Source organism: Ixodes scapularis, unplaced genomic scaffold, assembly GCF_016920785.2.
Source record: "Ixodes scapularis isolate PalLabHiFi unplaced genomic scaffold, ASM1692078v2 PGA_scaffold0__279_contigs__length_252992795, whole genome shotgun sequence".
NCBI classification, from domain to species: Eukaryota; Metazoa; Arthropoda; class Arachnida; order Ixodida; family Ixodidae; genus Ixodes; species Ixodes scapularis.
This window is the reverse complement of record NW_024609835.1, coordinates 84,272,759-84,283,036: the sequence shown is the minus strand read 5'-3', so window position 1 is coordinate 84,283,036 and position 10,278 is coordinate 84,272,759. Positions and strand designations below refer to the sequence as shown.

Below are 10,278 nucleotides of genomic sequence, written 5' to 3'. Positions count from 1 at the left end.
TTCCTTAGGGGCCCCTAAAGCACTACATTAGGGTGGCAATAGAACGAACATAATACAATAATTTGAAACACGAAAACAAAGTAAAACAAAATTTTAAACAATAGTAATAAAAGCGCATAGTGACAAAATTGGTAGACAGTGGTGGTTAGAAGAGGTAACGGAAAATGAATGGGTCTGAAATAAGTACTATTTCCTCGGGGGGAGAGTTCTAGAGGATTATAGCCTATGGGAAAATAAAAGAATTAATAGCTAGTAATTTTCCTGTTATACATTTGGTGCAATGACTGTGATTGAGGCGGGACGAGATCCCATCTGGAGGTAAAAGAAGGGAGTCGTATGGACTTCTGTTTTGTGCTAAAAGGTATCCATGAGACACATTCGAGAAGTTAGTCTGTGGTCAAACTGTAACGGAAGATTTAAGATTTGTTCAAGTTGTGTTACCTTGACGTCGGAAGAATATGTGATGTAATAAATCGAGCTGGGCAGTTTTGGATGGCTTCAAGGTAATTAGCGAGGTAGGCTTGTGAAGGATGCCAGATGGTCGATGCATTCTCTAATTTTGGATGGTCGAATGTTATGTAGGCCAGCTTCCTCAGGTGAGAGGGTGCAGATTTCAGGCGGCGTTTTAGGTATCCGAGGGTGCGTGATGCTTCAGCTGTAACAATGGCGGTATGCTGAATCCATGAGAGTGAGGGAACCAAGGGAACACCAAGGTACTTTTAATAATGCAGTGCCGATTGCAACGCCGTTTAGAGAGTATGTATGAATTATAGTAGATTTTTTTTCCATGTGAATGATATATGATTGCTTTTCTCGTGGTTAAGAGGCATAAGCCATTTATCGCACCAAGGGCCAATACGTGTTAGGTCATTTTGTGGACTAAGATGATCGGAGAAATTTGAGACCGGATGGTAAATGACGCAGTCGTCGGCAAACAGTCTGATTTTTAATTGATGCCATGTGGAAGGTCGTTCATGTATATACGAAATAAAACAGGGGAAATTCCTGCGGCCAGGGGAACACCTCACGTCAGGTTTGAAGGGGTGATATATAAATATTATCTGTTGTGAACTGTACTCGGGAAGTAAGAAAATCATAAATCCAGGAGATGATGGATGCGTCAAGGCCAAGCATCGAAAGCTTAGACAGAAGACGATCATGTGGCGCTCGATCGAATGCCTCAGAAAAATCCAGGAATATGGCATCCGTTTGATGGTTGTTATTCATGTTCACATGCACGTCATGAGTAAATTTGACAAGTTGTGTTTCGCAAGAAAGATAATTTAGAAAGCCATGTTGATGTTTAAAAAATTGAGGGAACGTTAGGTTAAGATTTTGGGCGGTAATCAGATGCGAGTGAATGGTTATCATCTTTATTTACGGGGAGTATCTTCCGCATTTTCGAATATTTCGGACAACGGCCAGTGGAAAGAAATTGAGAAAAAATCAGCTGAGATATAAACTGGAAATGGTATCAGTGTCATTAAGAGGTTTGGAATTAACATTACTTGCTCCAGAAAAAAATGGTAGTTTTACTTTGTCGATAAGAGAACTAACTTGCTCCAGTTGGTAGAATTGTTATTCTTCAACAGTTCAAGAAGAAAAGTTCCCACGGAAGTCTTTGTGATAGGTGTGAAGTTCGGCGTAAATACGTCTTCTTTTTGTTATCTTTGATACATATTTGCGTGGGCATTTTTCTGTTGATGGGAAGTGACAGTGTCATGCTTAAGATTTGGTGATCACTTACTCCCGACGAATGAATGATGTTTTGAACATACCCAGGAACGGTTGAAAACAGGATATCGACTGTATGGTCGAATCTAGTTGGTTGGTTAATAACTTGAGTGAGGGTGAAGTCAACTGTTAAATCACGGAACATTTCAGATTCGTTTGCGGCAGTTTCTTCTGTGACTGTTAGTTAGGTCCAGTTGATGTCTCTGCAGTTGAAGTCATCAAAAAGAAAGAACGATGTTTTATTATGTGTGCTTGTAAGTTCATCAAGGGCATCTCGTCGATGGCCAACAAAATCTCGCTGTTGTCGGGTGCCGTGTAGCAAACTCCAATAATTACTTCGAAGTAGAAAATCTGGTGAAGGCTCATATTAATACAAGGGAACTGCTACCACTGTTGCAGAAGGGCATGTTATTTTTTATAGGAACCAAAACGGCGCCTCCCCTTTACTACTGTTGATCACGACGATAAATATTATAGTTCATGTGAGGAGAAAATATTCCACTCTCATGCACATTGTCTGTTAGCCACTTTTCTGTGAGGATGATACTGTCATCTGTACAATTATCAATGAGGCTATGAAGGTCGGTACGTTTAGGCATGACGCTACGTATGTTAGTGAAGAAAACAGGAAGTTGAAGCAGCTTATCAGGTTTATTTTTCGTAGCAAGGACAGCATTTGTTCTTCGGGAATGACCCAGCTAGCTGCTAGTTTTGACGACAGAATCCGAGGCGATATTGTAGACATAGCATGACTTGCCTATGTAAAGCTGGTCGAGCTGCAGCTTAAAAGGACATGTATTTTTGGTTTGTCAAACTGAATTAGTTTGTTGCGTAAATGTCTCGTTGCAGCCGAGAAATCTTCACTAATTGCGAAGGTAGTTCATTTTAACTGGCGTCCATATGCTAAAATTTATTCCTTATCTTTAAATCGATTAAGTTCAACAGTGATGGGGCAATGTTTACCCAAAACAATCCTGCCAAACCGATCTGCCCACTCTATGTTATTCGTTGAAAGATCAAAGTTTAAATTATGGGAACAAAAATGCATTAACCTTGTTTCCGATTGCATCCAAGTGTCGTCTTGGGAGTCCTCAATTCCGATAAAGAGCAGAATATTTCTACGTAATCGATTGCTTGCGTCTTCGCTGGATGCTTGAAGGGCTGCAAACACATTTGAAAGTACCGGCGTATTCGGGGCCTAGTTTCTCATTCTGTTGCTCTGGGGCCCTAATCTGAACACTTGGCGAAAACGTCGGCGAGACATCCGGCGGCTATGATTGGCCGGCGTCAAGATCATGCGTGGCGTTCACCAATCACGGCCACCAGATTTCTTGCCGACGTTTTCGCTAAGTGTCCAGATTAGAGCTCCTGGCATGTTCTTTTCCAGTCCAACGAGTCTGATCTGAAGATATTCGATAGCATTATCTGTTATCGTTTGGCGTTATTTTACATACTTTATTTGTGCTAAGATGTTTGACTGACCTAATTCAAATCGTTGCGCAATAGCAAGAACATTTTTTACGTCAGTAACGGGAGCCGGATTCGATTCAATATCACTAAAAAACGTATGAAATACCTGTGATATAAGAACATAGGCACACGTTTCACGACAGACTCGTACAATCGCGGGCTTTTTAAGTAATAGGGGCACAACACCGCAATTGAACAATATTCACTGTTTCTATAGGAAGTGGCATGATTGAGCCAACTGACCTGTAGCAAAAGCATGGGTGAGTTTATTGCGTCGTTCGCGATGTCGTGCCCCGCTTGCTTAACAACTCAGAGGCTACACATTCCGGTCCTCCAACCCGCTCATTCACCTCTATTGACCTCTCGCTTAGTGAACCAACATTGTTGCCTCTCTTCACGTGGCGGTCAATCGTAAACTACAGGGAAGTGACCATTTATCCATCATTTTAAATCCCATTTCACGACCTGTTACGTTTTTAACACCAACTACCCACTAGAAGTTTGATGCAGCAGACTGGTCCATTTTTGTTTAGAACAATAATTTCTTTTATCCTGTGCATCTCTTCGTGAGCTCTCCATTAATTGCAAAACTAAGCTTATCATCAATCATATTTTAGAAGATTATATATGAGTGGACTTGCTGACATCATGATGGCACGGACGCTAAATACACCTTCTTCACATTCTTCTTCACTTTCCAGGTGTTGCTGTGTCAGATAGCAAGTGGCGGCGCCAACAGCTTCGGCGCCGACAACTTCGGCACGGTTTCGTATCAACAAGGCATCAATGGTGACTCGATGGAGCATGGTCGCCTCCCCCTGGTGTACCGCCTTCCGGAACCTACGTTCTACCCTGGCGTCACATCCGGAACTTTACCTATCAACGCCCACAACGATCTCGTCGGCTTCAGTGGACTTGGTGACATCGTGATGGCACGGACGCTAAATACGTCTGTCTTCTTCACTGTCCAGGTCAGTTACACAAATGCTGTACACTGCTATCGTAGTGACGATCGGTGCTTGTTTCTGTCATCAAGTCCACAAACCATAGAAGCGTTGCGTCAGTGTGTCGTGAGTTGATATCAGCAATGTTATAACAATCGGGAGATGTAGAAACCAATCCTGGACCTAGTATCGAGGAATCACTCGACCAGCTTCTTGCTGGCCAATCTGAAATACGGAAAGAAATAAGAGAGATCAAGGGAAAACAATTAAGTTTAGATTCATTTGTCAGAGATGTCCTAAAACGGCTGGAAAAAGCAAAAAAGAACATAGATGCTCTGCAAAAAAAATGAACGAGCCTCTCTTCTGCCACAATTTATTGCAGATATTCAGAAAGCGAACAAACCACAAGACAGGAGGCTTGTTGAACTTGAAGACCGGTCCAGAAAGGACAACCTTGTTATATTTGGTACTGAAGAGCAACCCGGCAAAACTGGAGACTCCCTTAAAGACAAAGTCATAAATAATCTTTTCAAAACCACTCTGAAAGTTCCTTAACAGCGTTGATCGCCGGCATCGTCTTGGTAGGCATGTTCCCGAAAAAACAAGGCCAGTCATACTGCACTTCCAAGACCACACTGAAAAAAATGTCGGTTCTTAAGAATTGTCACTTACTAAAGGGAAGTAAGGTTTCTGTCCGGTATGATTTGTCGCAGGAAACAATTCGAACGCGAAAGTTCCATTAGGCATCTGCGCAGCCAGATAAACAAAACGACGCTAAAGTGTTTCTGGTTCATGATAAGCTTGATGTAAACGGTGACAATTATGCGTGAGATGACAGCACAGAAATGCGCGTGAAACTGCCCAGCAGCGGCAGGAAACGTGTTCCCACCGCTCCTTGACGTCAAAAGCAAAGAACCTTCCGACTTGTGTCATTTAATGCGCAAAGTGTTTTGAATAAACTTACAGATTTCTAGGCAATGCTTCTAGATGTTGACCCCCACGCCACTCTGATAACCGAGACATTGCTGCACTCCGATATACAGGACAGCCGAAGTCATTCCACCGACACACAAAATATACCGAAACAATAGACCGTCACGTGGCGGTGATGTTGCTATTGTCCCAAAGTCCGAATTAGGCAGTGCCTACTACCAGGCATTCCTAACTACGAAAGTATGTGGTGTCGGGTTGACTTTTACGGGAATAGCCTTGTTCTACGAGTAGTATACAGACCGCCTAATGCCTCACCCGTGTTCCTTGAGCAATTATAAGACTTTCTTGGGTCTTTTCGTAATGATCGCGTACGACCGATCATGGCCGGTGATTTTAATTTTCCTCATATTGACTGGTTAAAAATGAGATCGGCGGGAGCACACGCACGTGATTGAGAGATGTTATACTTCGTTTCAGCTTCGGTCCGAGCGCGGCCGATGTCATGCGCCGAAGGGCCAATCAAACAGCGCAAAAAGCGCAACGTCATGGCGTGCTCTCTGCGCTTGATAGGACTATCCGTCGGAAGAGCACACAGAGAAAGACGGCGAATACTGGCTGGTCCTATCAACTGCAAGGAGCACGCCATGACGTTTGCTCTTTCGCTGTTTGATTGGCCCTTCGGCTCACAACATCGGCCGCGCTCAGACCGAAGCTGAGACGAAGTATTGTTTACTGTGCGTTCTCGAACGATCTGACTCAGATGCGACATCGCCGACTAGGATTGGCAGCACGACGCAATCTATTTTGGACCTTGTCTTTCTTAGTCCACTAATATTGTGCTATACTATTGACGTTTTAACAGGGTCGTCTGATCATAAATTGCTGTATTTTACATCCAACTTTTTCAAAAACGCGAACGATCGTGGTGTAAGAAAATCAACTGTTAAAAATTAGAACGACGCGAGTGATTTTCATGTGCTTGACTACTTGGAAACACACTTCGAAGATTTCTGTGAGGAACATGATTTAGAAACGAAGTGGACTATGTTCAAAAACATTTGCAATCATTGAATTGCACAGTATGTACCCACCAAGGTAAAACACACAACAAACAATCCTTGTTTAACAAGCTAGACTATTCAACTAAAACGTAAATTGCAACGTAAAAAGCGAACTCACAAGTATGGGACATCTGAACTTTCTCAAATAAAAGAAGAAGTGAAAGAAAAAATTTCAACTTACAAGGAGTTTTTCTTCTCGCAATCTCTTAGCAGTGTTCTGAAGGAAGCACCCGCTAAATTTTGGAACTGTGTTGAGTGTTTAAATGTTAGCGGAATTCTTGTCACTGGTAAAACCGACATGGCAAACGAATTCCATTGGTACTTTCAGTCCGTATTCAACCTCCATTCAGCAGCAGGCAGCACAACCAAACAGCATCTGTGATACGTCGTCTGCAATGCGGGACCTCGTCGTAAGCCAAGAAGGAATGTTTGATCTTTTGCTTCGGCTAAATGTTAAAAAAGCGTGTGGGCTGGACAATGTACCTAACGAATTCCTTTGACGCTATGCTGAATGGCTATCGCATTATTTGTTCTTCATTTTTAATAACTTACTAAAACAAAAAGATATTCCTTTTGACTAACGTCGCGCTCGTGTTGTGCCGATTTCAAAAAGTGGTGATCCTCAGTGCGTTTTTAATTATCGCCCTATATCCCTTACTTATGTGTGTTGTAAAACACTGGAGCACATAGTGTGAAGGCACATTACTGATTATCTGGAAGAAAATAATCTCCTTCGTCGAGGGCTATCAACAGTGACACAGTTAGTAACAACTTTACATGGTTTTGCCCTCGCCCTGAATAAGAGAAAGCAAGTCGATGCCATCTTTCTAGACTTTGCGAATACTTTCGATAAAGTACCACATCATAAGCTAGTACAAAAGCTATACGCAATCGGAATAAAAAACGACCCGGTCCAATTCGTTCAGTCTTACCTTTCAAACCGTTCCCAGTTTATCGAAATAGATACGCAATTTTAAAGTCAGTTATCTGTTTCATTGGGTTTTCCACAAGGATCGGTTCTGGGACCGATATTATTTCTTATCTACCTAAACGACATAGTTGACAGCGTAGATGACAGAGTTTGGTTTAGGTTGTTTGCAGACGACTGCATATTGCACAAAGAAGTAGAAACCCGTAATGATCAGCTAGCTCTCGAAAATATTCTTCAGAATGTCTCTGCATGGTGCGAACATTGGCAAATGCCATTAAACTTGGAGAAATGTACATTACTAAGAATTACGGATAAAAAACTTTACTCAACTTTCCCTATAGAATCAATGGTACTCAATTTAAAGAAGCCTCTGAGCCCGGCACCTCTTCTGGTGCCGGGCTCAGGGGGGTGTCGCGGGGGGGGGGGGGGGGGGGGGGCGGGGGTAATTGAAGATAAACTATAAACTAGGCAGGCGAGCTGGTTAATGTTACACATTTTTGAAAACTGGAGACGACGGGTGACGCGAGAGCGGGGGGGGGGGGGGGGGGGGGGGGGGTCGCGGCGGGCTACCGCCCTGGGTGCCGCTGACCCGAGTGCAAGCTCATTCACTTGGAGAGCATTTTGAGTCTATCTCAGGCGAGTCTATCTCAAGCTCTGACCGGCATAAATTCCATGCAGAGAAAAAAATATGTAGGTAACTCAGGTGGCAACCAAGGACCTATAATGCACCAATTACACTAAGTGAACTCGAGGCAGTACTGCATAGTGTAAGACATACGGCCCCTAACCCTGATGGTACCCACTATGCCATCTTCTGCCACCTACATCCCCTCGAAGCTTGAACTCATTTTGCATTTGTTCAGCCGAGTTTGGTCGAAAGGTCAGTTCCCGTCGTCTTGGAAGGTAGCTATTGTCATCCCTTTGTTCAAGCCAGAGAAATATCCTTCATGTTTTTCAAGTTATAAACCTGGCAGCTCCAGTTATATAGAAAAAAGACTCGAGATAATGAAAAACAGAAGGCTTTAGTACTATTTCGAGAAAAGCAACCTTCTATACAAGTATCAATGTGCTTTCCGCATTAATACTTGTTTTTGCTTCCTCTTTTTTTTTTTTTTTTTCGTAAGCTAATGTACGCTACAGGTACTTTTCAGAATGGAGTGTGTGGCATTTCATCTACACGGGACGACAGCGGCCAGTAGATTTCCATCCAATGTTCCTGTTCTTTGCGGGTTCATTATGAAGTTTTGCATTTGCTTTCTTATGCGCACTGCTTTTAGCGCTTGACAATTTTCTATGGCAAGCGTCCTCCATCAGCCGTGTCAATAGTGAGCTCAAAGCAATAGCGTCCGCCTTATGCAGTGCATGCGGCCCACCAAGGTGTATGCTGATTACGTACACCTTGAGAAATCCGTCTTAATGGCTAGCTAGCTCCAAACGAAATTCGAAAGATATCTATACCACGTATAGTGATATTGCCGCGCGCGCAGCTGGCCGAGTCGGCAGCGCGCGCGTGGCCTAAAGGCTCTGTTATACTCCGACGTAACGCGCGCGCAAGCGAACGCTGGCCGAAGTCGGCTACGTCACGTCAGTCACCCCGCGTGCGTCAAAAATTCGCCCTCTTTATACTCCGGCGGCCCTGGCGGCTTCCGCGGCTTGCGTCGGTGGGTCGCCGAAGCGGCGTATGCGCAGAACCTGACTACGAAGGCACGTTTCCTGCGAGAGTGCTTTCGTAGTCAGATTCTCGCGCTTCTTGAGCCCCAGGTTCGAGCGACAGCGTGGACGTACCTTGCACGACGAAAACTCGCGCTTGCACTGTTGGTGCTCCGCCTGCACCGCAAGCTTAGGCGGTCAATGTACATTTGACAAGCGCCCGGTCTACGGTACTCAAGCTTCCTCGTGTTGTAGACACACGGGTGAGGAAGAATTCCCTCGATCGGCTTCTCGACCGACCCAGTCCGATTCTTCAAACATGACGCCACACGGAGTGGTGCTCCTGTCGTCTGCTATTGCTCGTATTCGCCGCGCTTCCCGCGCGAGGGCTGCCGGGAAGCAGCGCGTGATGCATCCTGGTCCGGCGCGGCCGGCGCGGAATACGGCATGCTCCATTTTGGCGTCGAGGCGGTCGGACTGCGTCGAACGCCGCCGGTCGCGTCGGTTACGCCACGACGCCGGACTATAGAGCGTCGGGTTTTCGCCGACGGGACGTCGCTGTGACGCGCTCGCACGCGCGCACGTGTTACGTCGGAGTATAACAGAGCCTTTAATGGTTATCGTGCCTGCCTTCCACGCGAAAAGCCAGGGTTCGATTCCTGGGAGCGACGCATCTTCTGTTATTCCTGCAATTTAGTTTTCCGGTAAATTCTAGAATCCTGTTGCGTGTTCGAGGTCCGAATGTTCTACGCGTCGAACATTCTACGCCGATAATATATTCCAGAAGCTTACGTATGTACTACATAAGGGGCTCCGCGTGGCGAACCGGAGTCAGTCTCGCCCCAGCGTTCGACTCTGCTGTCACGCCGACTTCGACGCCCGCGACGCTCTGCTTTCTTCTGTTCCTTTTTTTTTATTTTTGGGCACAAGTTCGGCCCCATTAAACGTTTAGTTTCTTCAGTTATTATCGCCTCATCACTTGTCATTCGTGACAATTTTTATCAACGTCCATAGTCAAGATATGGCCAGGTGTCCAGTACTTCCGTACAAGTTGAAATACGCAAAACACAAGTTAACTGAAAAAAATATACACCATCGAGGGTTCGCTGACCACTGTGGAATCATAAAAGTCTGATGCCCTTTTTTAGAAAAACCACGAAGGAGCTTGAGTGTCGATTGAAATGCAGCTCATCTGTATGTTCTCGGAGCTGTATGCAAAGCACGTGTACGAGAAAAGTCACACCGAGCAACAATAAATTCAAAATAATAAAGAAGGGTCACGTTTAATAAAGTGATTTACATAAGGGGTTTTGTCTGGATGCTCACACCTTTTGCTGTGGGCCAGAAAGTTCCATATTCTTGTCCCATTTATTCCAGGATAATGTTTCAACATTCCTGTATGCTATGTTCATAGCTTGAAGAAATTCTTAGTATATTCCCCAGTTGAAAATGCACAGAGCTGTTAAAAATAAATTTTAAACTGTTGTTTTTATTTGTTTTTTTTAACTAGGAGAAAATTGAAAAATCAAATTCAGACTATTGTTTCTTGGTGTGG

At 44.3% G+C, this 10,278-nt stretch overlaps 1 pseudogene; it reads left to right on the top strand.

Annotated features, from left to right (window-relative positions):
• The first annotated feature begins 3,855 nt into the window (after positions 1 to 3,855).
• On the top strand, positions 3,856 to 5,047 carry LOC115313246 (annotated as a pseudogene).
• Positions 5,048 to 10,278: the final 5,231 nt, after the last annotated feature.